The sequence below is a fragment of the Gymnogyps californianus genome, chromosome 3 (assembly GCF_018139145.2).
Source record: "Gymnogyps californianus isolate 813 chromosome 3, ASM1813914v2, whole genome shotgun sequence".
NCBI lineage: Eukaryota > Metazoa > Chordata > Aves > Accipitriformes > Cathartidae > Gymnogyps > Gymnogyps californianus.
The window spans coordinates 51,967,928-51,983,515 of record NC_059473.1 but is presented as its reverse complement, the minus strand read 5'-3'; the positions used below and the strand labels follow the sequence as shown (position 1 = coordinate 51,983,515).

At 36.3% G+C, this 15,588-nt stretch overlaps 1 protein-coding gene across 1 annotated transcript in view; it reads right to left on the bottom strand.

Annotated features, from left to right (window-relative positions):
- PRKN (parkin RBR E3 ubiquitin protein ligase) overlaps nt 1-15,588 on the bottom strand; it is a 652,406-nt gene that overhangs the window by 337,649 nt on the left and 299,169 nt on the right. The window lies entirely within an intron of this gene.

Below are 15,588 nucleotides of genomic sequence, written 5' to 3'. Positions count from 1 at the left end.
TAATATGCAGGTCTTTTATTTTGCAGTCTGTACAATTCTCTTCATTAAAAATTCTAAAATATACAAATATATATTCATGCCTTAGAGACATTTTCCTGAAAACATGTTTGTACATATTTCATATAAACATGGGCAAGCACTTAGGTTACTATTTAAACAATCTACTCCACGTGTGCACATATGTATTCATTTAGAATGTGTATCTACGTATGCAGATCAGGTAATTCTGTGACCTTTTTGCATATTTAATTACCCAATTTGATCACCAAAATACGTATTTTTTATTTCTGGTGAAACAGATAACAGATAATACTTCATAATTTAGTTACTTCAGCCTAAACCTAATAGTGCAAACATGAGCACCCTTGAATTATTTCAAGCACAAGAGAAGTGCTTTCAACAAAAGAAGTTACACTGTAATGCTTTGCCAGGCAAGTCTTTATACAAGGAAAATGTGTCTAATCTAAACAGGCATTCGAGTCAAAGTTTTCTCTCACACAGTCACACCGAGAATTTTAAAGAAATAAACTGCCAAACAGTTTATGAATACTGCATATTAAGACGATTATTTTATCACTTCTGCAAATTTTTGGGCAAGGTTAAGAAATCACAGATGAAGACAGATGCCTGTACTAATACTGAATTTATGAACTATTTTCACTGCTGTCAATTATGAAAAACAATCTTTTTCAGAAAGCAGTTGATGATTTTTAATGTTCTAGTTTAGGCAGGGCCCAAAAAAACCCTTTTCAAGGATTTTCAGGGCTGAATTCATGGCATTTCTTGCACAAGATGAGTTTCTAGTATTTTCTAAGGATGCTCACGTCAGTCCCAAATTAAGGAATCCCTTCACCAGCCCCACATTTCCAAATATAAACTGTGTATTGGGAGCAAATAGGGCTGCTCTATAAGAGTCTCTGATCCTTCTATACTTAGTACTGCCAAAGAGAACTGTCAGTCATTCCTAAGAACATTATTATATGAAATGCTACAAGATTTCTCCTTTTTCCTCACTGTTGACAATATCAATGAATATCTGGGTGCTGAAAGATAAAGGGAGGATGCAAAGCTATTCATGCTCTCTGCATACTGCTGAAAAGCAGCTGCATAGCCCCTTCTTCCATCTAACCCAGAAAACACTGCCAAATATGTTACAGAGCATCTGGGTAAGACTGAAGCGTATCACTGAAGACTAGTTGGTAAAACTGAATCTCAGGGAAACAGACGTGATATCAGCAGAGTGGTAGAAGCTATCAGAGTTAATGTCAAGATTATACATGGCCCTTTTTCTGACACTGCGCCTACTTATTACTCAAATTTGCAATTTGGGAATACTCTATCTCCTGTTGCTACTAGAGAATCAAACTGCTATGGTGTTTCGGCAGGATTTTTCATTGCTGCATGACCAGAAGACTGCAACCATCCCATTGCTTCCATCTATTTGCACTGAATTCCCATTCCTTTCCAGTGAGCTATCCCAGCCATGAGTTTATATATTCCTTTAGCTATAACATTGCACCTGCCTTAGGTGCCTTTAAGATGCTATATCAGGTAAGTCCTGAATGATAAATGACTTCCATTAATGAACACTGGATGGCAATTATGACTTATTATTTGCATTACAGTTGTGCCTAATAGTTTGCACTAATATCAAGGCTTAGTTTTCCTAGGCAGTGAAGAAAAGCACTGCAAGACATAATTCTTCCTCCAAAATCCATGTAATGTAAGAGATGGCTAAGAAAAAGAGTAACTTAGGGACATGACACTGTGTATATGATAGCATGCATAAGAGGAATAGCAGGAAGCATTTTGCACCAGTCTTGTTCTCTTGCCTTGTAGACCAACGCTTCATCCACTGGATTATCTTGCATTGCTGTGAACGATTCCCCTCATGCAGTTTGCAAGGTATGATTAATTTTGCATAAGCCATTTACAAATACTACCCTAAATCTTATAAAGCAGGGACTGCAAGGTAATTGCTGCAATTTGATTCTTCTTTGAAAGCATACGGATTCTGTATTTAAGAACAAATCCTGAATTCCATCAATGATTTGTGGAACATGATTATCATATCTAAAATTTGAAACCACTAAAAGATAGGAAAATGAAAGTAGAATATAAATTATCCAGCATCAGTGCCTCATTATAGGGAGAAAAAGTATTTAGAAAGGAACTGATGATGCCTGAGATTAACAGGCTGGCATGTTGTATTTTATGGTGTAACGTAATCACAGTTGCACTTTCTTATTGTCCAACTCTTTTGTATCCTGTAAATGTCATTAGATAAATCTATAAATAATAATGTGGTAGCTAATTGGGCCACAGGCATTTTTTTTTTACTTCCTTAATGCATTCTATGCTATAAAAACAGTGTGAGGCTGGTAACACTAGGAAAGATAACCACGATTAGCCTTCCCTGTATGCATTTGTACATTTCAACATCTGGCTAAGCGGGTTGGTATTACACCTTACTGCCACAAGTTCAGGAAAGTCAGATCATTGAATAAAGTCAAAATTAACTGTGGAAAAATCTTCATATAACACTACAGCATTTTGCATTCCATACCTATGAGGAGACTTCCAGACGTTTTAGTGGGACTGTTCTCCTCTATCCTTACTCTTCTCTGTATGGACAAGTAGCTAATGTGCTAAAATTCAACTACAGAGGGAGAATGAGAAAAATCATATCAAACACAGTTAAGAAAAATTTGCAATATCTTTTTAAAGTATAATACTATAGAAATATGTATGATAAGAAATGTAGTCTCTCATAGTCTTCCAGGGCAAAAAGTAAGTGCTAATTACAGACTCTATTAGCTGGCATTCCCCTTTTCTAGCCCCAAGTCAAGAAGGGCACCATTTCAGAAGGCATAAAATTAGGTACCGTGGCAGTAAGACTAAATGGCATGTCCTACTTTTAAGAAAAATACTAATAGGTTGAACATATATGGACTGCTCCAGGACTTTGAGAAGGACTCTCAAACTAATTACCCAACATATTATTTAACCAAACTTTCCCTCATGCTCTAGCTACAGTTTTCTGAATTAGAAGATGTAACGGAAATCTCAACCTATTAATGGGTACAGCCTTATAGGTTTATATGGGCTTAGAACCAGAAACCGTATGGTGACCATGAAGTCACCCTGGTGATCTTTGCCCTTGCTTCTGATGATTTGTTTCTTTTACAGTATTTTATTCCAACTACTGCTGATAGGTATGAAGGTTAATGGAAACTCAGGCCACAGTGGTTTTGAGATGTTAAAGTATCTTAAATTTTACACATGGATCTGTTGCATTCATTAAATTAACTTCGTTGAATGATGGTCTGATTTTTCTGGATTAGCCTACCACTTTGTCCTCAGATGGACCAGACTCAATTTACCTGATGAAAAAGCCAACACTGTCCAAAATTTGATAGCACCTGATATCAACCTAACATGAGAACCTCTTTTAACAAAAATTAAAAACAACCAAAACCCCAAGGAACAAATCAAACAAGAAAGATCTTCCTTTCTTTTTTTTTTTTTGTTCTCTTCCTCTGTATTTAATCAGTTCGATTTGAAAAAAGAACACATGATTTTGTAAGTAAGCTCCAAATCTTTTGGTGGATATCATTAACAGGCCGTCATTATCAAACAAAACAGGTTTTCTACTTTATGTACTTTCTTGCACAGTCAGACAAAGAAAGAAGCTTAGCATCCTCTGTGAGCTTGTCAAGAATATGAATCTCCAAGGATAGAACATTAAACACAGAATACTAGGACACAACCAGAACCAGGGGAAGCCAACAAGCCATCTCAACAATGCAGCAACAGTGTTTCCTTGGTCTCATTTAGGATGGAATCTCAACATTCATTCTTTCAACTCTTACTCCTGCGATTTATTTTCTTGCCTTGCAAATAAATTATGTGGTTGCTTTTTATGTGTTTTGTTTTGTATTTAGCCCAGAAGTCACATGCTGTTTAGCCATGGTAGCCTTCTAGTATTTCATACAGTTTAAAAATTGATTAAGGTTCTACGAATTTACTGCCAGAAAATCTTGCCTGTTGGATTCACAGACTATTCTGGTTAGCTTAGATATGAGGTCTTTTCTCGATAATGTCCTCTACAACAGTCTCACAAGCAAGCTGGGAAAACACAGTCCAGGTAAAATTTCTATCATGATATGCACACATTAATTAATGCTTGTGCCCAGAGCAATTATCAGTATCAGGCCTTGAATCTTCATCTATTGAAAATTTTCAATAAGATCTTGTAGGACTGAATAGAGAACATGCCTTTCACCTCTAACACTAGCCTTGGAAAGATTACAAATACCAAAGAGACAGGATCAGAGTTGAAGAGATAGCCCCCAAATGAACCAGATAAAGGAAAAAGAGCAACTTTAGAAAATTAAATGGGGACTAAAAATGCAGAATAAGCTACTAGGCAGCAGAAAGGCAGAAATAAAAAATTGAGTACCTCTTTAAATAAATACAAACTAACCATGAATTATACAGAGCAACAAGATCATGTTGAGACATACTTCAACATAGCATGTATGCGACATATGTAACACACCGAGAGCAACTATTGTGCTATATCTGCTGCTGAAGAATACTCAGCTGGAACACTCTGCCTAGTTTTGAGCATCACAATTTAAGGAAAATATGGCTAAACTTGAGCTATTTCAAAGGAAAACAACAGAACATTAAGTCTTTTGTTAAACATGAGCTATATCGAGAGATTGAAGGAATTAGCTTTGTTCAGATTAGAAAAGAGATAAAGGAGATAGATATCATGGAGGTTTTCCAACAGGCAAACAGCCAGAAGAACACAGTGACCCTCTGCTCTTAATGTCCACAGGAGAAAAGACTTAAAAACATCAGCTTGCCTACTGGAGCAGAAGACACAAGACATCCTTTCTCATAGTAAAGAACACATATTCCATGGAACAGACTGCTTGGAGAGTACAATATCTCCATCCTCAGAGGTTTTTAGGAGCAAGCCAGACAAATATCAGCCTGGATTAATTTCAGCACATTTAATCCTGCCATGGATGAGAGGTTTGATTAGGTGGCCTTGTGAGGTATACCTACTTCTATATTTCTATGACAGTCTTCATTCTGACTTTTCTTAATCAAATGAAGTCTTAAGCTTTTCAGTTCTTTATCTCCCTGCAGACTCACACAGGTTTTACTCTTTTTTTCCCTTTCTAACAGTAATGTGTTAAAAATCCCCTGTGCTTACCACAAATTGAACATCTTCTTTGGCATTCTCAGGTAATTTGAGCATCGAACTAGTTCTCTCTGATTGTGGAAGTAAATAACGCAGTTGTTGGGAAATGTAAAATGAACCAATGCAATGTACAGACAACATCTATTATTAAGGACAAAGAGGTAATTCACCAAAAATGAAAGATTATAAAACAACAACATAAACTCTACACCAATGGGGGGGGGGGGGGGAAGGTTTATACTACTTCACTTTGAAATCATGTTCCAGAAACTTGAAATTTCAACTCCTGAAAAATTAGACTTCTTAAAATAGAGACAGAAAATTAGATGAAGTCGCCTATGAAGAGATCCTTCTTATAGCTGCTTAATTATTTTGAATATTATTTCATTTGCTTCATGAAATATGCCTCATTTTTCACATGAACTTGCAAAACCGTTAATATCGATGCAATTTGGAGGTAAACACTAGACAACTAGTTAAATAGAAATTGAGCTAGCTCTGTTTTTTATTAAAGATTCTGTACTAATAGTACTTTATATCAAAACTTTGATTATCATCTTTCTTTTGTTCTTCGGTCATCCAGAGGTCTTTATTATATGATCACAATCTTTTCTATACTGTAAACAGTGTAGAACATTAACTGGAAGTGGAAACTTTAGCAACTAATGAAAAAGCACTAAAATTACTTTTTCAAAGCCTATCTCAATCATTTTATCCAATCTCAATAATTAAGAACACTAAATGTATTTTACTAACGCATGATGCCTGGTGGTTACATTAAAAAAAAGTACTGAATACTTGGTATGAATCAGAATTGGTCTGTGTCTGTTTGAAACAAGACACACATACCCTGTAACTCCTATTAAATTTGATCATGAAAACTTTTACAAGGATAATTAGAACCAAACCAAATACATGAGGAATAATATCAAGGAGAAATGATAACAGCAGAAGTTTATCTAATTGTTTCAGCTATAAATTTGGTTTGGATTAAGTTTATAATCAGTATATTTTGATTCTGTGTTTGCTCAGGCTTTGGCAACTTGTCAATAGTTTGTTAAAACACAGACAAATCTGTGCTTGTGACAGTTTGACACTAAAATACAAATGGAGAAGAGACAACACTTTTTAATGTTATTAAACTATGACGTTTTGAGCGTATTATCAAAGAAGATGTACATAATATCGAATATGTAGTCAAAAAATTATTTAAATGATTTTTTACTTGCAAAGTTTAATAAGAATATTGACATGTTCAAATGACTGACTCAAAACTCCACTCTCCAGCCATACAGGTTGTAAACATTTTCAACTTTGTTAAACTCAGTTACTTATTTGAGTTATTAAAATGATGCATCCTGTGTTATTATGAGTGAACAGAGAAGTGCTATAATGTATACCAAAGTTATTTTAAATATAGGTAAAATTGAAAGTATGATTCTTGTATGTATGATTCCTCTATATGATTCCTGTAACAACTTTTTCTCCGGGCTGATTACAGTGGGCAGTAAAAATCAGGAGTTAACACAACTCACATACTACATGTTTACAGCTCATCCTTACTATACAATTACTCTTTATTTCACTAACCTAAACCAAATCCTTTTCATCTTCTCTTCATGTTCATTTCCAATATATCTGTACTTTAGGACCATCCAAAAAAACTGAAGGCAATTATTCTCTGGACTCTCTGAAAGGGTGGAGGTGGAGAAATTCTGTCTCAACACAGAGACTGTTTCTTAACACAGTCCATGCACAGTAGGTTGTGGTAATCCTGTATGACTATCTCAGATAATTATCAATTTAAGGAATAACTAAAGTGTAATGGGTTGATTTTGGAAAAACGTGTTTTAAGTACATTTGGAAGAACACTTTGTTCTCATTAAAGACTAAACATTTTACTGTTGCATTCAATGTCAGATGCTATACAAGCTCTTACTTGGGTTCATCTATGCTGGAGAACAAGCAGGAAGTTCACTTCTCATAGCAGCAGAAACCAAGAGACTGCTTCTGGAACTGTAAGTTCATGGACTTATCAATACCTTCATGTTGGTCAGAAGACCACAAAGCAAGCCATGAAAAGGATCTTTATCAACACAAAGCTGACAAATAAGTCACACAATCTCTCCCTGTAGAGCATCTAATTTATTCATCTAGGCTTTCTATAAAGTCAAGATGACTTTAGAAGGCAGTCAAAATCCATCTTTTACTGTATAAAATACATTATATTATCCCGCTAGTAATCAAGCTCCAACTTAAAATTAATTAAGGGTGGGGCAGGGTTCCCCAGCATCATTCTTACTCAGAAGCTCTCCTCTCATGGCTGGAGGCTTCTAATTTCTAGCTTAAAACTTATTTGTGGCCAGTCTATGTGAATTTGCTTTTTATTTCTGCCAATTAATAACAGTTCAGATGTTTCTTCTTCAGACTTATCAAAGTCAATTTTTTTCTTATTTCCTAGAATCAATTTCAATAAAGTTAATACACTGTAAATATGATTCCAGTGAAACACTGATCCTCTAGGAAATCTTGAAGATCAGTTCTAATTTAAATAAATTGCAAACAACTCATAGGGATCCAAGGAGAATGTCCACAGCAGACATGCAGTAGGTCTGTCATGAATGGTCCCAGACTAACTGAGGAAGCCCCTGTTGAAGTTTGTATCTAAGACAGACTGAAAGTTTTATTAGCAAAGAAAATATACTAATTGTCTTTGTGACAAGGGCTAAAGAAGACACTGAGGACATCGTTGCCATTTAAAGCAACTCTTGGGGCTGCCTCAAGTTGAAGTGTGTTCATTTTTGGTTTTTCTTTCCCTATCATTCAGAATCTGCCTCAAGTGTAGTAAAAAAGAGTAGCACAAGTGATACAGATATCCATGTGTTAACACGACTGGTGAGAGGATTAATGTGGAGAATAAATCTGGATATTAAGTAGGCATTACTTCATACTATCACAAAACGAGAAATGTTAGATGCACATATCATATGTGACTGAGCAGGAAAAAAATGCTGTTATCAAGCTAAAGACTGTTTTTTAAATGAAATTTAAAAGGGGATGGAAGTGGAATATAAAATGGGACACCTGCTCAAAGTTTATTACGATGGCCATACCTCTGGTTTATACTGGCCCATAGATGTAATGATGACACCGGGTATATTGGGATTTAATATCCTCAGTAAGTCCCCCAGAAACTTGTAAAGGGGATTTCAACACTACTTCAACAGTGGTGATAAAGTAGCAGAGATAAACAATCCAAGGCTGGGATTTGAAATTCAGTGCAAGTAAAAGGCAGTTCAGACCAGGTGTCCTGGTCCAGGTTTACATCTGATTAAAAGATCATTGGGTGCATGGATGTAGACAGAAAACATAGACCCAGGTGCAAGATAATAGGAAATAAGAATACTCAAAGTTCTTATTAAGTATGCTCAGCTGCTTGCCTGAACAGGGCTCAATAGAAGTAATTTCTGAGTAATGTGACGAACTGAAGGAGGAGCATAGGAGTGATAGGACAGCTTTCCTGGCAAGCAAACTTCCTCTTATCAAACACTTTCGCGTGTTTATTTACTGCCAAGGTTGCCTGAAAGTATTTTGTTATGAATGAAGTACAGAAATCTGGGAAAGCAAGAAGAATCACTGGAAACAGGAAAGATGTAATAAAACATTAAATGATTCCCCAAATTTTACTTTTAATTGTACTGTTGACTCCTATGAATTGATATCCTTTTAAACAGGACACAAAAAAACGGGCAACTATCGTACTGAATGCTCTGCAGATATATCCATAGAGGCCGACACAGCTGTGCATAGCTGGCACAGATGTTTTAGTTTTATTTTTGTTAGCTCTCAGTCAGATTTTAGGGGGAGATTACTAACAGCTGTTGCACACAGAAAAATAATGTATTGGCACTAATCCTCATCTACAATGGGACTCATAGTACCAGTATTAGACGTAGGGTTACTTGCTGCTCTAGGCAAAGAGGTGAATGCTCATTTCTCCTGGTCTTTAGTCTTTCAGACAATAGTCATTAACTGTTGTAGCTCTAGGTGAATGTTTGTACAGTACTATAGTTGTCCCTAGGAGGTACTGCTATGACACTTTAGATGTGTAAGAACAGTACCTGCAGTCACATTCAAGGGGATGAAAATTATAAGTCAGAAAGAAATTTCTCCCTGTGGTACAGTATTACACAACTAAGTGCCTTACAGGCTTTTACAGCTTTCTTTCAAACATCTTCCACTGCTCATTTTTGAAAAATAACATTACATGGGATGTAAGAATTGTCACATACAATGAAACCTACATTTTTATGGTGTTTTCACTACTCCCGTCTTCTTTTAGCTTGAGTTAATATCAGGTAATCAAACTTCTCAAAAACTAAAGAAAAAGAAGTTGTACTGGATTCAATTAAATTAGCACGTATAATCTCATGTATGTTTTTCTCCCTTGGTGTTCAGGACAAGCTGTAATATTTCCTTGTCCATGTTGTTTGCTGAATAAAAAATGATGATAATGCATTATTACATTTTCAGAGTTAAGACCAGAATTTTGTTTTTAAATTTAAAGCAAAACCTAGTAAAAATATTCTGCAACAAGAATAACCAGTATCACTACCTGTACAAAAACTTATCATGTAATATCTGCTATTTTATATGTTTGAGCAGAGATCTTCATATGTACCGTAACAATCCTGCTAGAAGGAATTAATATGATTCAATTTTATCGGAATGAATATGGTTTAACATTAATTGACATAGCATATAAATATAGAACTCAAGTATATGATTATTGCTGAACAGGTGAATTCTGATGTGTAAATTCACCTGCACTCCTCAACCCCTTATCCCCCCTCCCCCCTAAAAAAATTATACGTGTGCTCCAAACGGATACTGATAGTCAAGCTGCAGCGATCCAGATTGCAAGTTCCAGACTTTAACATAAAACGAACAGATGTGAGGGCCAAAATAGAGCCGCTGTTGTCCAAGATTTTTGTCAAGGAGTTTCCCAGTCTCCCCCTCTTACACACAGTTCCTGAGAACCACAGTTCCTTCCTGCACCATGGCAGAAGTTCAGAAGAAAACAGACCTTGCAGACCAGGAGCTTGATCTTTGAACTAATTCGAGGTGTCTACGTTTGCAGTCAAATGATCTAATGGTAGGAGCAATCTTAATGAAACTTCTAAAACCCCCCGCAACCATGTCAAACAGTCAATCTGTTTTAGCATTGAATCTATGCTCCAATCCTTCAAAAGTTAACAAATGTATGCACAGTATGAGAGGTCACTAAGTTCCACATATGTGTGCATATGTGCTCTGAAATCAGGCATGCAGTTCTCCACCTACCTCTCCTATCATTCCACTACTTCGATATTCTTTCACTGATGCCACATTTGGAATGGCTTCTCTGTCTTGTTAAAAGCCATCCCACAGTCACAATCCAAAAATATCTCCTCCCAGAGGAACTGCACGGTCTCAGCCCTTCCACTAACAAACCATAAGGCCAATTGCCTTCACCTTACTGAGTCTTTGAGCCTTTGCAAATCTGCCTTCTCTTTCACTTGATCCGGCTCTTATGCAATACCATGACTTAGTGGCTGAAATTTTGGGTGAGAAATAAAAACAACTGCATAACGCTAATATCTGCCCCTCTGTTCTACAGTGGGTTTCAAAGTACAGAAGAGGTAACAGTGCCATAGCTATGTGACAAACAAATACCTATTCCAGCTGTGTCCTTTCAGAGACTGTTAGCTGAATACTCACTGCTAGCGATTAACGAGCGTAACACATTTGTTCTGCTGTTTCCTTTACAGAAACCGTTGTGAAGAAGCAGCATGGTGCTCATGAGGGGAAAGAGCTTCATAAAATCCAGTGTGAAACACAAGAAAGCACCACCAGTGCATCTGATTCCTACAAAGATCAGATAGGGAAAAACAAAAAGACAACTCTAGAAGGAAAATGAAATGAAGCTGAAGTCTGACAGGCACATTTGGCCACACACAAGAACTACAGATTTTCCAGCAGAGCAGCAAGGAATGAAGCTGCTGAAACCGACCTGGAAAAATCATCTTTGTCTTCCTACAAACTCGTAAGAAAGAGTAAATCTCATGACTGCGTTACTAAAAAAAATCCCAACCTATTCCGAACAAACTTGTCTTCCGCAATGCCATTTCCAGAAATTGCTGAGTTATGCTTGTGAGACTGCTATGAAAGAGACTGAAATGAAAAACTGGAGTTTTTATATGGACAAAACCTGGCAAACATTACAATTCTGGATTATCGGAATGCGTTTTTTGTAAAGAAAGTCACACAATAGCAACAAGAGTGAAGGTTTAAGCATAGGTCTATTATGTCTACAGAAAGGTACAGGAGGAATGAAGAATCATATTTCTATAGGATAGTCATGATAATTCTTTTTAAAAATATGTAACAGGAATTAGGACATCAAAAAATGTATTAATTATGATTTCAAGTTTCCACATAAATGAAGAACAACATCCAAAATTTTAAATAATATTAACTGCATAAAGTGAAAGTCAAACATCTTCAAATCAAAATTATGTTAGAAGTGGTAATTTTTCTATATTGCCCAGGCTAAGATCCCAAGGCTAAAACTGTCCTGTAGATACCTGTTGAATCATACAGACTTAATTGTATTTTAGGATTCAAAAAGAAGTAACAAGGCAGCTGCGAGGTCTTTTCCCTTGCAGTAAGAGGAGCAGAGTTTTTTCAGTGAGTATATTCACAAATCACAGTTTTAGATGTGGTAATATTTATTCCTATCCAATCCCAATCACCTTTGCTGACTAGAGAGACCAGGTCACTGTTACTACAACAAAGTCACCAGAAGTGCTGCAAGGATGCAATTGTTTCTAGGTGTTACTCATTTGTCATCTGCTCTGAAGTATCTCTTTAGAAAAATTACCTCATCCAATCAAGGAAGGGAAACAAAATGTAAGCAGGGCAAACTGAACAGTCAAGGCCAGTTGATCTGCAAGCATGCTGAGGGGCTCAGATCTGTTTGGGGTAGACAGCTGGATCAGTCCATGTTCGAACTGAATATTTTTATGGAATTTGGGAAACACTTATATACGTTTCAGACACAGACAGGAGTCCTAAAGATATGATAGGAAATGCAACCCAGCAGGTACTTCACTTCCCACACTGAGATAGAATTCCAATGCCAAAGCTGGATCAGAAATACATATTTGCAATGATGCTTATATTGTATATGTTTCATATAAAATGAAATATTAAATACATTTTAAATTTTCATGGCTGTTACTGTTACATCAGAATGAAATCAGATGAAAAATTTAGTGATGTGAGACATATTGAACAGGTAAAACCTGGGTGGGGGTAGGAAATTGTTAAAAAGAATGAGTGATACTCTTGACTAAAATATTTTGCAATCTTTGTTGAGAAAACTACTTGCTTAATTTGTACACAATAATCACACTAAGACAGTAGATACGCATAGCTGCTCTAATTGAAGTGGAATAGGCTGCATACTTGTCCCAGATGACTTGCTATGAGTAAACTACATTTAGATTAAGGAAAATCTTTGAAGATATTTTAAAGCATTTGAAACAAACTAGATAAACCTCTCTAGAAGTTCTTGTAATGTACTGTAATATTGTGTTCATATGCAAGTTTAAGGTGAAGTTTCATCTTACAAATTGTTTTTCTTAGTTACAATTTATTTTCAATTTCCATTTTTTGCAGCTTGAAATTCACTGTGAGTTCATTGAGGCAAGCATAAAGTGCCCAGCTTGTATTAGTAACTCCACGTCTCTTAAAATGCATGCAAAAACAGAAAGCGTAAAGTACTACCATTATGTTGTGCAGCTAAACAGCTGTTCACTTTTTTCTCCTACACTGACTTTTTCATTTCTAGAGGAGTGCCAAATGCCATTGCAAGGGTTCATGCAAGATGGAGGTTTATTTGTTCTTTCTTTCCTGGAGACAGCATTTTTGCTTTCCCTTTTTGTTTTTCAGTATTTTTCTGTATTTTTCTAAGATAAATGCCACTCAGAATACAAACACATATTTGCTTTTAGTATTTAAAAAAATAGGAGTTTTCCATATTAAGGCTGGTACCAGCGGTATTGGGTCTTACGCTTACAAATTAACCCAGTAAAACTTCACTAATCCCTCCCATTTAAGAAGTAAAATAAGAGAGGTAGCAAAAAAGCTACTTCAAGTAGAGCTCACAGAGAAGTCCAGGTGTCAATTAAGCAAGAGTGAAGTCTAATACTTTCATCCAGAACAAATATGCCAAATACAGCTGCTTGATTACACTGTAAATAATAGTCAATTTTGCTGCCACAACACATTCAACTGTTATTGTCCAGAAAAGCATTCATTGGCTTCACAATTACATTGATTCTTCCATGATGGACCGCAGCCCCTTGTCCTAGTGATAGAAAATGTGTGTGAAAGACAGGGCTAAACCAATAGAGAACAGGGATATGAGACGAAGAAACTTCCTGCTCCCACAAGGCATTGCATCAGCATTTCTTAATAGATTTTTTAAAATTTATCAGACAAAATATTTTGGATCCCTCATTTTTAATGAGAACAAGAAATGCACAGATAACAGTTACTTTAAACTTTTTGAAAATTGAAATTATTTTTGAAAGGGTTTTGCTGGAAAAAGCTGTGGTCAGCCTGCTTTCAGTTTTGTTATTTTCCAGTTTTGGAGTGCTTGACTTTTCTACCCTCATAGTCTTTTGATGAAAACAAAAAGACATCATCTATACAATACCTCTTATAAATTGTGAGGTATCTCAGGATATTCTTTGTGAGATAGGGTTCAATTACAGTAATTGGTACACTAATGTGAACATGTGATTTACCTCCCTAATTATCTGGAATTATATACATACATTTATATAATATTGTAATTAGATTAAATTCTACAACTTTTATAGGACAATGATTTCAAATATTAAATATATATATAACAATTATTTCAAGTATTTTTATATATATATTTAATACTTGAAATCATTGTCCTATAAAAGTTGTAGAATTTAACAGCTCTAGCCAAGCACTGAAAACCAGAGAAAGGACTAACTTTCCCACTCAGTGAAGCTGCTGATCATTATTGAGACATCCAGAAATCTGCAGCTGTTGAAGTGATATTTGAGATAAGGCTGCTTCTAAGATAGATGGCAGGTGAGAAAGATCTGGAAGATTACAGTAATTGCCAAGGTTAGTCCTCATATACCAATATGAAGAGATGTATCAAGTAGCAAAAGCACCTCTGACTGCAAAAGCAGTCACCCAGAATGGCTACTGTAACTTCTGCAGCTGGGTGCAAATCTGGGAAATTAACGGAGCTAGAGCAGCCACTGCTACTACTGGCGTAGTCCTGGGAATGCAACAGCTACCCAGAAGCAAGGGCAGACTTGGCAAGTACTAAAATAATTTACTTCTTGAAGTGATGTTGAACCTCTGCAGCCTGCCATAACAAAATACCTCTCCCCATCCTTGTTTTTTAACAGCTTCAGCCCATTCATCCTGCCTTTTGAATATATGTATGCATTTATTTTTAATTTTCCACATGAATCCAATCACTGTTTCTGAAATTTGCCCTGTTTTCTGCCAGATCTCGGGGGTAAGCTAATTGCTACATGTAACAACGAGGAAAATATTTGTCTGCAGCAGCAGGTAAGTACACTTTATCTGAAAAGCAGCACTATGAAGAGGAATTGTGACAGATTCTTACCTTTGTTGGTTAAATATTTATTTTAATTGGCAATAAATTAAGTTAATTTTCTCCAAGTTGAGTCCATTTTGCCCATGACAGTAATTGGTAGGGGATCTTCCTGTCTTTATCTTGACCCATGAGCTTTCTTCCTCCTGTTCTTCCTTGGGGCGGGGGGGCGGGGAGGGGAGTAAGCAGGCAAGCAGCTGGGTAGGAGTTTGGCTGTTAGCGAAGTCTAACCCACCACACAGGGACATCTACAGGAAAGACTTCGCACTACTCTTAATATGTCCTGGGTATATCATAAGGGGCCACAGCAAAATACATTTTCCCAAGCCCAAGCAGAGTTGCAGCTGGGGAACATTACAGAGGTATGTTTTGTACTAGGCCACCCAACTAGAGTTACTCACTCTTTATGGACTTGGGAGAACTTGACAGAATAATTATCCAGCTCACTAGTTTTGAATATCTTTTTTTATTTATGTTCTCCCTATTATTGTAACCATCTTTGTGTTCTTCTGAAACCCACAACATATGGAAAGCTGATTATCTGTATCTTTTTTCCACAACTTAAGCTAAACTTAACCTTTCTCCTCGTTCTCTGTTGCCACATCTTTCTGCCTTAAGTTCATTCATTAGCTCATGACCACAAGTTTGGCCA